This window comes from Pleurodeles waltl, chromosome 4_1 (assembly GCF_031143425.1).
Source record: "Pleurodeles waltl isolate 20211129_DDA chromosome 4_1, aPleWal1.hap1.20221129, whole genome shotgun sequence".
Taxonomy (NCBI): domain Eukaryota; kingdom Metazoa; phylum Chordata; class Amphibia; order Caudata; family Salamandridae; genus Pleurodeles; species Pleurodeles waltl.
This window is the reverse complement of record NC_090442.1, coordinates 463299338-463318564: the sequence shown is the minus strand read 5'-3', so window position 1 is coordinate 463318564 and position 19227 is coordinate 463299338.

Here is a 19227-nt window from a genome sequence, read left to right as displayed (position 1 = left end):
CAGCGAGCAGAGCATAGGCAACACCAATTGACAACGAGTCTTTCGCATCTGTGGACACTGCAGCAAAAAACGAAAATAAAATAACTGGTTAATAAGTTAAATAAGGATCTGATTGTTTTTGCATTAGCTCATATGAAGGCGCACGTATAATTTTAAGAACCTCATCATCGGCTTTCCCTTTCCTGAGAAAAATATTTTTTCCTGCCACAATACTGTTACGTTGTCACATCGATGACACCATGTCGTATCTATTACACCATCAGATTTCTACAATGCTTTCAACATTGATTCTTTCATCATTACATTTTTCTTCTTTATCGTCAGTGGTATAGTTCTGCTTTAATTTTATATAATATTTTTTAATATAATGTGAATAATATTTATTTTGTCTATTCAAACTCGTTGCTGTAACATTTAACACTAAAATGCATCCTTTCAGTACAGGGTTTAAGATGATTTTCCATAGCGAACACTTTGTTGAGAGCAACTGAGTGCTATAAGTTGAGATGGCTGCTGTGCTCTTTGGTAGAGCAAGTGACGCAATGCGAGTAAAGACCGCAAGTGAGACAGGTTATCAATTTGGTCTACTGAAGCCAAGTGACTGGCCACGTGTGGCAGAGCCTTTTATTTAACCACATTAACAGATCATAGGGAAAAACAACAAACGGACCGACCACTACAAAGGTGTACCACCTTCCGATGTTGTAAATGCACAACGCTACATCCCTTCCGTCAGAAACTAGAGGCCAGATGTTCAAAACTTTTTGCACGTCGCAAACAGTGAATTTTGCTGTTTGCAAAGTGCAAAAAGCACATCGCGATGCCCAATCCCCGTTTTGCGAGTCGGTAACCTGGTTATCGATTCGCAAAACGGGACTGCGAGTCGCGATTAGGAAGGGGTGTTCCCCTTCCTAATTGCGAGTCGCAGCGCAATGCTGTATTGTTTTGTGAGCGCGAATGCGGTCGCAAAACAATGGGACCCCTTCCCCTTTGTGAATGGCATTGAAAACATTTTTTCAGAGCAGGCATGGACCACTGCCTGCTCTGAACAAATGAAACGAAAACGTTTCATTTTTTTGTTTTGTAATGCATCTCGTTTTCCTTTAAGGAAAACAGGCTGCATTACAAACAAAAAAATGCTTTATTTAAAAGCAGTCACAGACATGGTGGTCTGCTGTCTCCAGCAGGCCACCATCCCTGTGAGTGCTGCGAGTCTCAAGGGGGTCGCAAATTGCGACCCACCTCATTAATATTAATGAGGTGGGCCTTTGCGACCCCCTTGCGAGTCGCAGATGGTGTCAGGGACACCATCCTACATTTTGAATTGCGACTCGCAAATTGCGAGTCTCTCTGACTCGCAATTTGCGACTCTCAATTCAGAAACTACTTACATCTGGCCCTATGTTAATAATTTGCGAGTGGGAGTGACACCTACTAACTTAATAAACACAATCTGGTAAAAGTATAACAGTTCTAACAGAATGTCTCATCAACACATTGCAGCTAGGACACAAACAGCATGGGATCCCTAGAGACGTGGGTGTTAAAGTTTAAAAAACACAATAACATTCCCAAATCAACTTAGAAAAATAGACAAATATTTAAAGTGCAAAAATCTCTCCATTTGCTGATCAAGATCCTTCTCGTCAGCCCTGGAGATCCTACCACCTCAGGGCAGACGTCTGGGCACCATAGCTCTCTCCATCCAGGTCTCCTGCATTTTGCATTCATGAAGCAGGCAAAGAGGAGGTCAACCACTTGGCCCTTGGTGAGCAGTTCCAGTCCTTGGGTGCAAGGAGAAGTCAGGATTCCATGAGTCCTTGAGTGAGTTCTCTTGTCTCAGCATTAGTTAGGATTCTTCTTTCTTCCAGCAGGATCGTGTTCTTCAGGTGTAGTCCTCCCAGTTGCATGAATGTTGCAAACAGTGGATGAGTAAGTTGCCAAATGTACTCTGTGCAATCGACAGTGACTGAATAAATTCTGCCACCTAATTCTATCTGTTTCTCACAGCCCCACCTCCTTTTGCAGCACTTGCTCTTTGTCTTACTGTAAAATTACCCAGGATTCACGGTTTCAATAAGAAAGAACTCTTCTTTGAGCAGCCAGACCTGTCCGCAGTTTCTTGGACACTCCTGTATTTAGATAAGCTCTCCTCCCTAACTATGGCTTGAGGCAGACTGTCTAGAAGGATCATACTGTGGATGGCATTGCATGGCAATGAAAAGCACTTTTGCTATGTAGGGAAAGTCTCTTTTTATAAATTCATAAGTCACCCACACAGTATGATCCTTCTAGACAGTCTGCCTCCAGCCATAGTTAGGGAGGAGTTTACTACAGTGAACTTACACACGTTCCATCCAGATCATAGTGGTGTCCTGACATATGACTTTCAACCTTCCATGTCATAGATGCATTTTCTTCACCGTTTGTTGGACTTCAAATGGAAGTCAAATTGGGCCCAATATAGAGTTCCAATCTACATAAAAGTCTTTAGGGGGAAGCATTCCCATTTGATGTCAGAGTCCAAGGAATACAAATTGACATCGACAAAACAAAGTAACAGAAAATTCCATCCATCAAAGATCTCCTAACATTGCAAAAGCAGAAACAGAAAGGAAAACGCAGATGAAGTTCTGCCTACAGGCCTATTGTTTTGCAAGGTCATCTCCAAAACTTTAGCTTTTTCTCTCCACTTTTTTTTGCTGAATTCGTTTTTGATGACTTTAGGACTCTGGGCACTTTACCAATGCTAACCAGTACTAAAGTGCATGTGCTCTCTCCTTAAAACATGGTACCATTGGCTTAATCACAATTGGCATATTTAATTTAGTTATAAGTCTCTAGTAAAGTGCATTGCATGTGCCTAGGTCCTGTCAATTAAATGCTACTAGAGGACCTGCAACACTGATTGTGCCACCCACTTCAGTAGCCCTTTAAACATGACTCAAGCCTTCCATTGCAGAGCCTGTGCATGCAGTTATAAACTGTCATGCCAACCTGGCAAGTTAACCCTCTTGCCAGGCTTAAACCTTCTCTTTCAATACATATACATCATCCCTAAGGTAAGGTAGGCTCTAGGCAGCACAAGGCAGGGTACAGTGCATTTAAAAATAAGGACATGTGCTTTTAGGTTTTGCATGCACTAGTAGTGGAAAATTCTTAAATCCGTTTTTCACTACTGCAAGGCCTATCTCACCCACTGGATAACATTGGGATTGCCCTATTACATTTTATAAGTGTAGTTTCCAATTGGAAAGGGATGAGACCCCCAAGTTTGGTGTTTCTGCAATCACAATTTAAAACCACAATTTATGGTGAAGTCGGGTTTTAAATTGTAATTCTGAAAGTGCCACTTTTAGAAAGATGGCAGTGTCATAGGACTCTCATTATTGGAATGAGACTGCTGGATTCGGGGCGGTAGCACCACCGTTTGTGGGTGACTGAGTCACTCCCACACCGTCATGGCAGATGTCTGTCCAACCCTTTCAGCTAGCTAGCAGCACATCACTCAGACAATGAAAATAAAGGTGATTTGTGGCAGCCTGACACATGACACTCAGTGACATCTCCGGGGAAGTCATAGTTGACAAATATCACCACTTTCTCTCATTAGCAAAGGTCTCATACACACATAGGCCAAAGAAAAGATGCAGGGTGGTTTTCAATACATTTATTGAAAAGACTGCAATACAGGATGAAATATATGAGCTGCAATTATTAGGGTAATGAGGCACATCAGGATTAGGATAGTTGTGACCAGTGAGAAGAAAATAAACAACCCCAGCATATTGGAATAACACACAAGTATGAATTCTACCTAACCCTTAACTCCTAAGCGAGAGCATTGCAGTGGTAGCCCAATCTGTTCGTACTTAGTCCATGAGAGCAGTACCCACTCCCATTACCTGAAAGGAAGGGGTCATCCTGCCGTCTCCTTGGCTGGTTGTAGAGACATGGCTGAGGTAGTCAGTGAAATGGCATGCAGGGCGAATGAATAGCCTGGTCAGGGTGACCTCCCTGTTTTCCATTGGCCTGTACATTGTTTCTATAAGAAACATATTTCTGGTCTGAGAAAAGGCCTGATGTGAGCATGTGCCTAAGTGTTGGATGGACTGTTTACATAATGTTATAGCGACAGTAATGCTAGCTGATTTATCATGTACTGTTCTTGTCAGACTTGGACAGAGGTACATGGTGAAATGTTGTGCACAGAAATAATAACAACGCATTTGCAGAATCACAGCTGATTAGGAAAATAGACGTCCCTGCCGAAAAGCAGGCTAACTAAAATGAAAAAAAATGAACAGATTAAATCCGAGCACATATGTAGGTGAAAGGGCACAGCCCTCAGGCCTGTGTAAAATGAACCCATGACAGAATTTTGTTACTTTTACCATCTGGTGCCTTCTGCCTGACTCTGAATACATGACTGGGAGGGTGATAGCTGGGCTCTTGTGTATTCCCTCTAGACAGGCACACACAAAGGGACTTTAGGTGTAACTTAATGGGCCTCAATGGCTCATTAACTGGCTTTATTGAAGGTGGCGAAGCTAACACACCTGATTGGGCTGTGTCCTGATCACACACAAAGGGCAGCATAGTCCCCTGCAGGGAGTCTGGAGCCAGGACAGGAAGGAAAGTGACTCTGTGCACTTCAAAGGCCTCTCTTTGAAGTCTCCCCCACTTCAAAGGCATCACTGGGTATAAGAATTGGACTTCAGACACCACCAACTCAGTACACTTCTGGACCTGTGGATATTCTGCCAGGAAGAAGGACTGCTGTTCTGCAAAGAGGACTGTCACTCTAATGGACTCTTCTAGATTCCTGCTCTGCTGTGTTGACCTACTGCCCTCCTTGTCTGGCATCGAGATGGACTGCAGTGTGAATCCAAGGGCTTTCTGGCTTGCTTCCTGCACTTTCTACTTCTTCTATTCTTGTTTCGTAATTTATTAAATCCAATTGGCTTTTTTAAAAGTAAAAGATTTTTGGCTTTATCTGCCAGACATATTTTGCATATTTACTGAACAGCCTTTAGTACAATCTGATTAGTAGTCATATAGTTTAAATTTTACAGGAATTCTTTATTTGTTGGGGTGATTAAAAGCTACCTTAGTTTTAAGGTGTTCAATGATCAAAATGTTTCTATTTATCGCTGATGCCTACCATTAGCATAACTACCCTTAATGTACAGCCCTAATCGTTTATAAATAGAGAAAGCTCTGGATGAACTCCCGAGGGGCCACTGCTGTCTGTCCTGGTACTGACTCACAGTTGCATTTAAGAACAGTAGGCTCCAGAAGTATTTATGGTAAAATATTGGTGGTTGAATGTTGTTGTAAATACCATCATCCCAAACCCAGGAAGCCCTTATACTTTCCTTTCCTGTACCAAGGAATTTGAGGAATTCTTAACTTATCCAGAGACTTTTTGCCCCTCATTACAAGGAATAAATTCAAGAGTCTTGACATTCCACTTGCGCTTTCTGTTTGCTCCATCTCAGCGTCCTGTACTCTGATCAGAAACAATGTGGAATAAACACACATCCTATAGACTGCTCCCGTAAACAAAGAAAGAACAGGTATATACAACTGTAATTGATCCACATTTACTTGAGTTAGAGCTATTGGCACTGTAAATGCATATATCCTAATAATACCACTTAGAAAAACTAAATAGGACAAAAGAAAACAAGCACCTTGGATAAATATAGAACTAAAAAAGATAAAACAACAAATTAGAAGGCTTCAATGAACCTGGCTCAAATCAAATGACGTGCAAGACAAACTTCAGCTATGCAAACTTAACAAAATATACAAATCAACAAACAAAAAGCTAAAAAAAGGTACTACTCAGACAGAATTCAAATTGTTATATCTGCAAATAAAGAATTTTATAAGATTCTCAGCAACAAACCTAAATGCATGGAAGGAACGTATCTCATTACTCAAGATTTTGCAGACAAATTAGCAAATCATTATACAACCAAGGCAGGGACATTTAAAACAAAGGAAAACCACCAGCACCAATCCATTTCCCAAAATTCCCTCCAAGAGTAAGCCAACCCAGCCTCTGCACTTCTTGATACAAATATCACAAAGTGAATTTATGGATCTGGTCAAAGCAAGCAGGCCTTCCGGCTGCCCTTCTGACCCTTGTCCACCACACATCTTCAGGAATATCTTTTATGTACCTCTGCTGCCACACCAGTAGGAAGAATCATCAATACTTCTTTAACTACAGAAATCTTTCCTGAAGATCTTAAAAAGGCATACATATGTGAGTTATTGAAGAAAACAAACCTGGACCCGCGTGATCCCAACAACTACAGACCGATTACAAATGGTCCTTTCTTGGGCAAACTGATAAAAAGAGCAGCGTTCGCCCAGCTATCGCAATTCATTAAAGATAACTCCATACTCTCAGACTACCAAACTGGATTCTGCCCAGGAAGAGGCACCGAATCTGCCTTCATCACCATCTGGGATGATCTTAAAAACACAATAGACTGCAATGGCACAGCTGCCCATGACCCTCTATTACAAAGACTCCGTGAAGCCGGCATAGAGAGGACTGCTCTCGACTTGATAACAGCATACCTTCAAAACATAAATAATGTCATCCACATTCCCCCTTTCTCATCCAAACCCTACTTCACAAAAGCAGGAGTCCCTCATGGCTCAATCATCTCACCCATGCTTTTCAACATCTACATGATGTCATTACCAACAATGATACAATAAATTTCAACTCACATCCTACAACTATGCAGATGACACACAAATATTCCTGAACTGGAATGCCCCAAAGACATTGCAAACTCACATATCTTCAGTTGCCTTAGAGCCATTGATCAGTGAATGAAATGGAGCCATCTCAAACTGAATGCATTAAAAACAGAAATAAGCACTTGCGACAATTCAAAAAATTATGAATCACTCTGCGCCTGGCCTGACTATCTTGAGCCACTTCCTAAACTCTCTAAGGAAGTAAGAAACCTTGCAATTACCAAGTTAACAATGAATGCTCAACTGGAGAAATTAGCAGGATCAAGCTTCATCACCATGAAACTCTGCGACACATCTTTCCCCACCTCGGATTTCCACACAAGGTGCAGGCTACTATCTCTCTTGTACTGTATAAACTGGATTACGCCAATGGCCTCTACCATGGATAATCTCTATCTATTATGATAAAAGTACAACACATTCAGAACTCGGCTGCCAGACTACTCCTACATGTAAAGCCACTAGCACTCATCTCCCCTGCCTTGAAGGCCCTACATTGGTTACCGGTTGCCAGAAGATCCACCTTCAAGCTGCTCTGCATCACCCACAAAGCAATTTCATGAAACAGGACCGCTTTTCATCAGGAATAAAATCATCAAATACATTCAACAAAGAAACCTCCACTCAAGATTGGCAGCCTGCCTCAAAACACCACCATACAAGAAAAAAACAATAGGTGGTACATCTTTCTCTGTTCAAGTAGACAAACTATGGAATTCATTACACCCAAATATAAGATCCACGGATAACTATCTTATCTTCAGAAGACTACTCAAGAGTTTGCTTTTTCCTACATAACCACCATACTCAAACAGCAATGGCCTGCATATCCCCGTGTACATAAACATGTTATAATTTGAATATGTGTATATATATCTAGATATGCGTGTTTCTTTGTGCAAATAGGTATACCAACTATTTTATGTTAAAATATATACATATTCTTTAGGCCTGCTCAACAAATGCATATTTTACTTGAATTAAATGCATATATGCATGTATGTGTAGGTATATGCATGTGTATATGTATATTATTGATATGTGCGTGTTTCTATGTACATATAAATGTATATATTATTCTACACTTGACATGTTCATATGTCATTGCATAGTTTCTATATAAGTTGCTTGACTAAATGCTTATGAGTCTCTGTTTTTATTTTATCTATCACAATAGGTACATATCATTTTAACTATTTAGCTACAAGCATTTCACTATTGAAATATTAAGGATATATAAAATACTGTTATAATAGTACACAAAGTACTTCAAATACTGTAACACTTGAAAGCCTGTGTTTTTACAATACAACTTTAAATCGCAATTTATTTTATTTCTTACACATTTACTCCCTTGATTATGTAATCATGTATCTATATATTTACTACTCTAATCCTACTATACAAGAGAAAAAAAAACATTTTACTCTCTTAAATGCTTTACTCTGTCTGACCACCACCCTATACCTCCATCAATATATTCTCTATCTCCACTCTCTGACTCATCCCAAACCCATTCTACTGCTATGGTCTCCAAAATAACTCTCCCCAGACTCTTCCCTCCTCTACCCCTCAAACCTCAATTTACGACTATGAATTCTCGAACAGCCGTACTAAATTCTCCTTCATTTATTTCTCCTTTGACTCATCCCGAACCCAATTTAACTACTATGATGTCCCTAATAACTTTCTACAGACTCATACATCTTCCACCTCTCCTTTACTCATCCCAAACCTCATCGTACTGCTATGATCTCCCAACTAACACTTCTTGATTCTTCCCTCCTCTATCCCTCCATTAATCTGTTCAAATCAACTAAAATTCTCAACTGTCCTCTGCTCAAATTAACCCATACCTCCCCATCCTAATATTAAGACAGTACTCATATTTCCCTATACTAATTCACCACTATACTTTTGTGTTCCAGAGCAGCATGCTACTCACTGAAAGTGCTTCAACACCTCTTCAGGAGTAGTAAGCGCTATATGAATACAATTACAATTACAATAACTGGACTTTTCTTGGCACATAATTCCAGTGGCCCTGCATATGGCCAAAGGGCTAGCAGACCTACTGGAATATTTTTTCAAACAAGGCCCTTAAAACACAAACTACTCCAGGCTGTAAAACAAAAGGTGCAGCCATGAGAGCACTTGAAAAAGACACTGAATGGTAGGAGAGGTTATTATTTTGGGGTCCACTCTAACTTGGACAGAAAGAACACGTCGTGGTAAACATTTTGAAGGTGGTCCCATTGTAGGAGGACCACCACAGGCTGAATTAGAAGCAAAAAAGTTTTGTAAAAGTAATGCCTGACAAAGTATTATGGGGTGAGTTTTTGTGCAGCAAATATTTTAGTATGTTAACTGTAATGCGCAGAACAGCCCCCAGAGGACACCACAATAACAATTGTAAGAAACATGGGTATTGTAACCATATAGTTACCCCCTAGAAGGCATAACCACATGAAAAGAAAATGACCTAAATGTATGCAGTGTAACCATTTATTTAGCCCCTAGAGGGCGCAATGCATTACACGTTTTCATTGCTAGCACACCTACTGCAATGATATTACAAACAAGGCCCTCAAAACACAACCTACTCCCAGCTGTAAAACAAAGGTTACAGCCATGAGAGCGCTTAAAAAGACACTGAATGATAGGAGGGGTTATTATTTTAGGGTCCGAGATGATTCAGACAGAAAGAGTACATTGTGGTGAACATTTTGACAGTGATCCCATTGTATTAGGACACCAACAGGCTGAGGTATGAGCAAAAATGTTTTGTCTTACAAAGACACTGAATGATAGGAGTGGTTATTATTTTAGGGTCCCCACTAACCTAGTGTGGGGACCCAGAGATGACATAGACAGAATGAACATGCCATTGTGAATGTTTTGAAGGTGGTCCCATTGTCCTAGGACTACCACAGGCTGAGTTATGGCTAAAACATTTTGTAAAAGTAATGCCCCGCAAAGCATTGTGGGGCGCATTTCCCGAGTGCAATGAATATTGTGGTATCGGCTCTCCCACTATGTTGGGAGAGGCGCTTTGAGGATTTCTCTGTTTTAAAAATAACACATTTACTGATAATAACTGTTTTTGAAAGCTATGGAATGTGAAGGGGAGAGACAAATTAAAACAATGTGACAAGCGCTCCAATACCACTGATCGAGTTAACGCTGTGAGCGCCATGGCTGCCATAGAGCACGAAGGGGAGAGACAAAAAAAACAATGTGACGAGTGCTCCAATACAGCTGATCAAGTTTGCACTCTGAGCGCCATGCCTGCCATGGACTGCGAAAAGGAGAGTAAAAAAAAAGTAGTTTGCTGAAGTATATCAGCAATCATGCAATTATCCATGTAACAGGGTCAGTCTGCAAGGCGGCAACAAACCAGCCTCAAGTTGGGGCAAACGTAAAGCATTTACCAATGACATCAAAGTATTTTTGAAAGGCAAGCCCAGGAATTAATGAAAGTGATGGATTACAACAGGTTGGAAAAGCAGCGCTTGCACGCTGCTTTGCTCGACCTAAAAATGTCGGTGGCTGGAGTGGCTACTCAGAGCGGTATGTGGAGAACGTCCTCCAACAGAACAACGCAGCACCAAGATACTGGTGTGCTCGTACCCCACCATCTTGCTCTTCAGCATTGCCAGTTCCCTAATGTGAGTGCCATAATACGTTACTGACCAGCTGGGAATCAATCAGGTAAGCATACTAGTTGGCGAGGAGCACCTTTGGGGCATGTACTGGGTTCATTCCTTTGTCTAAACTGAAAGGTAGCATGTTACATAGTGGAGGTGCTACCAGCCTTTATTAGAGCATAATATTGAGGCTACCAGCCTTTATTAGAGCATAATATTGAGGCATTTGTTCTGGTCAGTATTTACCAGGCATTAAATATTAAATATACTGTGCTGATTAAGGAACATTGATAGAAGGAAGACATACATGATATAGTATCGCCTGGCATTTCCTAAATAAGCAGGGTAGGAGCCAAAGTGTGAAGGGCCCCTCCCCTCCCAGAGTCAACCATTTTCATGAAATCAACACTCTGACACTAGTAAGCAGGGGATTCATAAGGGCCAGGGCACCACAGGAAATTCAATTCTGTGCAGGCTAACCTTTCATAAATAACAAGTGGTAAAGCAGCAACAAATAAGTGACCTGCACCCAAAGTGAGAACTCATACATGTATGATCCAACCAACCACCACTACATCTTGGGGATCTCGTCACTCCAACTCCCATTGTAAAGATAAAGAAAAAGTGCACTTTCCTCAGCAGGTACTAATCCATCATTCCGGCTACTTCTTATCATTGAGAGATTGCAAATCCCTTACTAGTGAACTTAAACCTGGTCAACTGAGCAAACGTGTGGTTTCAGAGCAACCTACCGTGCCACTAGAGTCACAAGTTCTTACGTCAACTTAAATATCAGAATCCCTGATGTCAGAGCAAATAGAGAATTTTTTTTGACTCTTGACAGTTATACGAAGCCCAAACTTCTCAGTGAATAAAGCTTTCATGTAAGGTATGAATTATGCCTTCTCAGATAAGAACAAGATAAAGAAAAGAGGTAAAACAACCATATCCATCACCTCTTTAGGAATACTGGAAATAGGACTAAATGGAAAGCAGGCCCAAGTATTAAGATGTCTGACTGTACATCTTACACAACCAACAATCAAAGCAGCGTAACTGCAGATGAGGAGGAAGCAAAAGAAAGTCAGGAAAGGTACCTAAAACCTTCTCTACCATGGCTAAAACCATACAATGAATTGACTAAGAAGCATTCTTTCTCAACAATCTCTAGTCATGAAGAAGAACGTTGCTCAACTTCTGCCACCATTTCTATTCCAAACATCCCAAACTTCACTTACCTTGTGTACATAAGTTCTAAAGACCATAGTACTCAACCATCGATCTCCAGGTATACAAAATCAAGGTTGCAAATAATCTTGACAGAAGTTGGTACGATTAAGAAGTATTTCTTTGAACAGTCAGCCAGATTTGAAATGTTGGCGCACAAACTATACTCAGTTGATTAACCTTCTTCATTGAAGCAAACTAGGAAAGATAAATTAAAGGCCCCTAGCTGGAACACACGATGAAAGAACATCAGCCAAGAACCAATCTTCAAATGGAATATCTGGCTTGCAAATGGGAGGACGTCAAGAACTGCTCCTCATGATCCAACCTATGAATTGTTGACTTTTCTGGTAGCAAAGAAGGCAGAAGCACTAATACTAGTTTGTGGACCAGTGGTTTTCTCAAGCTTTATATTCTTGACACAGAGTCAGATCATTCAAAGCAATCAATTGGACATTTTTCTAAAGCTAGAGCATGCATAATTGTGTCCGACCCGCCAACACCAGGAACCAAACCATGCAAATCACTGCTTTCTCAAGATTTCAATATTAACAAAAAATCTTAACTATTGACTTAGATCAGCACTGAATATCCACCCAGGAAGAATATTCATTCTCCATTTTGGCAGATCTAGCATGGAACATCATCACACTAATCCAAAGGGGAATTAGTTCTCTCATCCCAGCATTCCTCTCTCTTTTGTTTCTCACTAACTTCGTAGCAGCTTATCAATTAAGATTAAGTAGTAAGGTGCTTTGCAGATATTTATGGAATTCTCTCAATCCAATCCAAGCACTTCACATCACAATGTCATTGATGTTGAAGATGCGATACAATTCTGAGACAGATATACCATATGAAGAAATTATTCTTTCTGTCCCAGCCCAGTTTCCAAATTAAGGAACGACAACAAGGGAATTACTCATCCCACATTGTCAGGATTCATATATAAAACATCAATAATGGATTTTTGCAGTCTATCACTCTCCACCAGAATACATGTGGAACGATGGCAGTAAAGGTGAGGTACTAAGGCAGTGTGGGTGGGATCAGGGTAAAATAGCAACATATTCTTCCAAACCAATAGCAAAGGATGCTTTGAGCTCACATTTACCCAATGGATAAGATATTTATTTGGAACATGAATGGTATGAACAAAGAGATTAAAAGAACAAGGATCAGAAGCATGGTGCTCCAAACCAGATATTTACACCTGTAGGAGACACATCTGATGGTGTCAGAATCTAGAAAAAGTGTGTCATCTATGTCACACCTGTCAGCCTTAGGTGGTTCTTCCCCCAGACTTTTGCCAGCTTGCCTCTTATTTTTGCTAATTCTTTTTGTTGACTTTAGGTCTGTTGGAGCGTACATTTTAGTAATGCTTTAAGTGTACCAGATGTCAGCATTTGGTGATCTTTATATTCACATTTAAAAGCCTAACATGGAAAAAAGGTGGACTGACACGTATTTTAAAAGTGTTCACGTTTTACATTTATAATGGACATTGTGACTACCAGAATTAACAATGTGCTAACATGATTTAAAACAATGTTTCCAGTATATTTTCAATCAATAGTTGCACTAATGAACTATTATTAGTGGAAAATAATTTGCTTTATAATGATTTATGGATTATTAGCCTACAGATACTTGTGCGCATTGAATAAAATGCACTTCTCTGTCATATTTAATGTGATGCTTTAACAAAGATTGCAATAGTTAATGAAATGTTTTTGCATATTCTGATAAAATACTGCTAATGCTGAATTTATACGTTTGAATATTCTGCATATTTAATTAACTGCTATATTAGTGCGTTTCTGTTTCTTGTTTAAGCATAACTAAGCCAGAAGTCTTAAAATTTGCTGCAATGTAAAAGTTTTGAATCATTACTTTTCCTCTAACATGAATTTTTTCACTAGGTTGTTTCTCATGAATAGCAAAGAGCCCTATTCTATTACGTGTAAGTTTTGTTTCATAGTGTCCTTGACTTTGTTACACGAGGACCTGAGGGCTGAACGTAAACCAGTACCATTGTTTAACAGCTTGTTTCTCATGACAACTGTGAAAATCATCTTGTACCATGATAAGGAATGTGGATTGCAACAAGTGATGTACAAAATTGTTAAACTATTGGATGCACAAGGTGAGATGACTCCTCACCAAGCCTCAGAGTTTTTCTGGGTGTTGAGAACTTGATTTGAACTAATAATTCAATTGGGCATTGCACCTTTTGCGTAATATGGGTTAATAAAACTGACCAATAGAATTGTCTTAAGTATTCATAACTAGGGAAATACTTTCTAAGTTTGAGGCAGTCCCCTTTAGAATCTTGTTCTGTTTACATGTCTCTTGGATGTTTCCTGATTTTCCATTTGCAGCCCTTGTTCTGCACTTTCCTCTGATGGTGCTTCGAATTGACTTTGCAGCGGATCTACATGCTTTACTGACGAAACTGAATTGAATACTGAACCTAGGAGAGGTATATTCTAATGCAAATGTTATTTCCCCCTGACCTGCTTTTCTTAGTAGAAGTTAGCATGTTGACACCTGGCTATTTTATTTTTCTAGTTAGTTTAATTAAGTCGGGCTTAATTAAACTAACTAGAAAAATAAAATGGATGTTTTTCCAAGTTATGTTTGTCTTTTCTTTTTGTCTTTTGCCCATTAGCTCGTTCCCACACATGCCTGTCCTATTTTGATTAGCAGTAGGAAGAACCTATGTCCAAATCCTGATTTCTGAAACTTTGCAATCTGATTTGACTAATATATTCGCAGTCTGACTTAAAGAGTGTTTCTCAAATTGTGTCTTTATTAATATAAATTATTCTTCTGGAATGTCTAATGGTGTTGATGTCAAATAGATTAAACTTGTTTTGTAGATTTGGTCACCTATGGTGTTGATTTACCTTTACAAGTTGATTTTTGCACACTATTTATGTGACGTTGTGGTTATAAATGAAAGCTTTGAAACTTTTCCCAGATTGGAGGTTTCTTCTGCACATGTTTTGACGCAAAACTGGTTAGCGCCATATTGAACCACATTAGTGTAAAAAAATGTGCAAGTGAGAAAAAAACATTTGGAAAGATAAGATAGAGAATGCAGGCCAGAAGAGACCCCAGGGAGACAAATCAGTCAAGTACTAGCCAGGAGGGTCCAGAAAGGTCCCAGGAGAAGGAGAAGAGGAAGCAGAAGTGTTGCTTTAGTGAGGAGGAGCATGACATCTTGGCCAGAGAGGTGACAGAGCACCAACACTAGCTCTTCGTCAACTCTAACTTGCCAATAGGTTGGAGTGAGGCCATATGACAGGCAATAGTAGACAAAGTGAACTGCGTGGCAGAGGTGAAGAAGAGTGTCACCGATTGCAAGAAGCGCTGGTACGATTGCAAGGGCAGAACTAAAGAGAAACTGGCCAGGAACCGAAAGGCAGCACTGCAGACTGGAGGTGGAAGTTCCACACACTAGGTGGACATGGATGAGCTGAAGGAGATGGTGGCAGCCATCATCCCGGAGGAGCTGGTCACTGGAATCGCAGGACAGGACAGCGCAGACTACCAAGAACCACAACAAATGCAGGGTAAGGTGTGGGGGACTATCTGGAATCTCACAAATGGCAGAAGGGGGAGGCACATAGGACACACTCAATGCATGCTGAAGGATCGCATTGGGGCACATAGGCACTGAATCAAAATGCCCCATCACCACCCAAGTCACACTTGTAATGACGCTCTGCTATTGCAATGCACTCCGACATATACACAACGTGGTCTTAAGCCACTTACTGTGGCTTTACACAATCTTGAAATATGCAGCATATTGCTTGGAAGGGAAATGCAATTAGTGTGGCTATGACACAATAACACCCATTGCATATAGTTGTTTCCCCAGGTCCAACACAACATGTTCATCTGAGACCGTCACTGAAGTCAACACCACCCCAGTCATGATGGCACAACAAAGCAGAATGCTTTCCTTTCTCCTTGTGTCATTGCCCTTCTCATGTGTGCTGCATTCAGCAGCACAAATAGAAATGCCACGTTGCCATAATAGCTCATTTATGAGTCGGAAGGGACACCTTCCTGCATATAAACTGTCTATCCCTTCAACCCCTTTCACTACGGTGCAAAGATGCCTGTATTGGTGCAGGAAGAACATATCTGCGCAAGTGCTGGGGGAGACGCATGGGTGTGCCGTATTGCAGTAAACATGGAGCATCCCTGCATTTTAAAAGTGGTGCAGCACCGTGCAACCTACATTGCTGCTGCACAGAGCTGTGCCACTTGAGAAAAAATTGTGGGGCCTAACTGTGTAACCTGTGGAATGCAAACTGCACAGGGTGGGCCAATAACAACTCTGACACACCTCCATGCGCCATTTGTGAATGGGCACAAAAGTGAACTCATGCAACACATGGAGTATACCTGTGACTATATTTTGTGCTGCTGTACAAGCAGCTACAATCTCACCATGTAACAAGGTTGTCTTTGTTGTGTGAATGATTGGTGTTCTGCATAATGGGACACCTACATGTGTAAGAACTGGCACAAGTGGCATCAAAGTTGCACTATTGGCACAATGTCACTAGCCCGTAATGCAACTGTGCCATCATACAAATAGTTGCCCATGTGGATCGAAGCTGCACATTCCCCTTGTGCCACATCAACAAAGCCTCAAACTGCATGCATTGATCCACATTCTAGATCCTCACACCAGCATATACCTGTGGCAGATATACTGTATGCAAGGAAATGTCCCAAATGTAGGGTGGGGCAAACTAATGGGCCAGACAATCCATAATGGTTGCACTGTCCCATCCAATTAGCACATGTGTGGAGCCTGCTAAAGGCAGATGACAATGTAACACACGTATTGTAAGAAATGGACCTACCTGTGCTTTGCTGCACTAGTGCCATCATTCATGGTGCTAATACATTATAGCACCAAAAGAGTGATAGCACATATTACGCTACTGTGGGAATGTCCACCATGGTAAATAGGAAGGCAACTGACATGCCACCATGGTGTCAGTGGCAGGGGCAAGGATCCTGCAAGGAAGTTAGTGGTGTGGGATCAATGCAAAAAATGCCTTGAAATGTTGCCCCATATGTGATGCACAATGCAACACATAATCTACAACTACAACCTGGGGTCTGTATCATGACACTTAGCCTCCAGTACCAAGTAAATGTTGAGCCATGTCAACAGCCACCACAGTCAAAGACTGACATTTCACTATCTCATTGCAGAGGATGATGCCTTACCGCCTGCTGACCTGCCTGTCCTGGATTTTACAGATGGATAATCAGCTGCCCCCCATCAATGAGGAGACTCTCTGGGATGTCCTATGTTCTCTCCAGACACCACCTCTAGTCACAGGGAGGACACATAGCATTGCGGGGTCTCCACATGAACCACCCAGCTAACAATACAGAGCACCAACCAGTCCTGCCCCAGCCCTGGACTCCGAGGACCCAGACATCACCTTTCAGAGGACAGTGGTAGGAGTCCAGCTGGAGCTGGCCAAGCAGGTGGAGGTAGAGAGGAGACCATGGCAGGCAGCCTAGAGGGAGTTTAGAGGTGTATCAGTCCAAATAAGGACAACTCAGCTGCCATCAGAAGCACCCAATACCTGCTATTTGGACTCCAGCAGTCCCTGGACAACATAGCTGCAGTCATGAGGCAGAGGCTTCAACAATTGCCCTTCCAAAATGGCAGCAGCATGATAGACAACAGGCTGGGGGCTATACAGAATACCCTGGAGTCCTTACAGTGGGAAGTGGCCTCCCTCAGGGAAAACGTGGCTGCATTTCAACCGTGATGTTGCTGCGATTTTGAGAAATCAGCAGTTCCTCCTTCCTGCAGTGATGCCTTGGGTGTTCCCACAAATGGCAGCTGCTGGGACCTTTGACTCCAAATCTCTATCCCCTGATGTGTGTGTGGCCCCCTCAACAACAGCACCACCCATGGCACAGGAGGCACCACACACATCAGAGTTTGAAGATGTGGAAGGAACAACATTCACACGAAAAACCACCGGGCAGCACCAGTCTGTGCCACATGGACAGTATCTCCTTAGTTCTGTGCTTACGATCATGCCAGTGTTGTGACAGCTGACAATGTGATCTCTGCACTCAACCACGGTTGACTTTTCTGCTATGTACTGTCATTGTCTCAATTCCTACCTATTGCCAATTTGGACACCTCCTTACTAATGCACACTTCTCCTATCCATGCCTCATGGCATGCCCCTGACCATTGGATTCTGAATGTACAACAAATGGCTCAGGATCGCTCCTGGGTCTGTGAACTGGACATTGTATTGCATAGGAATATACAATTGCACATGTAAATAAATCACCATAATCACATATATCAACATTTACTGTGATCCATTAAGTCATATAAATGTATGCTTTGTGTGAAGCTATGTCAATGAGAACTGAACTTATTTTTATGTGTGGCTTACAGTCGGAAGGAAAGCCGCACACTATGACTGTAACATGAAAAATTTGACTGATGGTGTTGTGGGCTACAACCAACTTACAGAGCCTTCAAAACATGTAATGAACAGATATCCAGGCAAGTTGACATATGGCATGTATGGGTCTGAACCAAGTGTCAGGAATTTTCCCAGAGGAGAACACCAGTATGATTAATAATTGTGGAACAGAAGAGGTACATTTTGTCACTGATGGGCAGCTGTCAGTGTGCCAGGATACATACCCTAAATTAGCTGAAGTAATATGTGCCACACTTTCCAACAATATTTCTGACAGACCTCTGCAATGACAGTTGAGGTTCCATACTTACCTGTCAAAATTCCTTATACATACACAATGTGAATGTTTGGACCTGAGGATGACAAGTGTTTTCAGTAGCTGATGTCATATTGCAATAAATATGACAGCTCCTTGGTCATACATGTAAATCAATACAGAAAACATGGGATAGGGAATTCCACTAACTTGGCCGGTGCGCACATGAGAACACTCAGACACTCAATCAACATGGAGACACAATTGTCTAAAACTAACTGGATTTATTCATACATGAAAAGAACACCCTATGAAAATCTAACCTATACACTACCCTACACTATACTAACCTATATGAACTAATCTTAACTTACCCCTACAGCTATCTATCCTAGTCTAAATGTATCTTAAACATTTAATGCCACACACTATACATTGTCCCCCCACTCCCCTTTAAGAGACAAAATACGAGTAGAACAACATAAACTAAGGCTACACACATAATAACCTAAGCTAAATCCTAAACATATATATATATATATATATATATATATATATATATATATATATATATATATTTATTTATATATATATGTGTGTGTATATATAGATTTTATTTATAGATTTGTTTAAATAAACATAGAAACCCATACATAACCCCCACCCAACCCCTACAAAATAAAAAAAATATTAAAATACTAAAAGCCCCGAACTATGCTTACACTAACCTACAACTAAACCCAACTATTTAACTAACCTATCACTACCAACATAAAACCCACTAAAACAGATAACAAGAGAAAACAGGAGA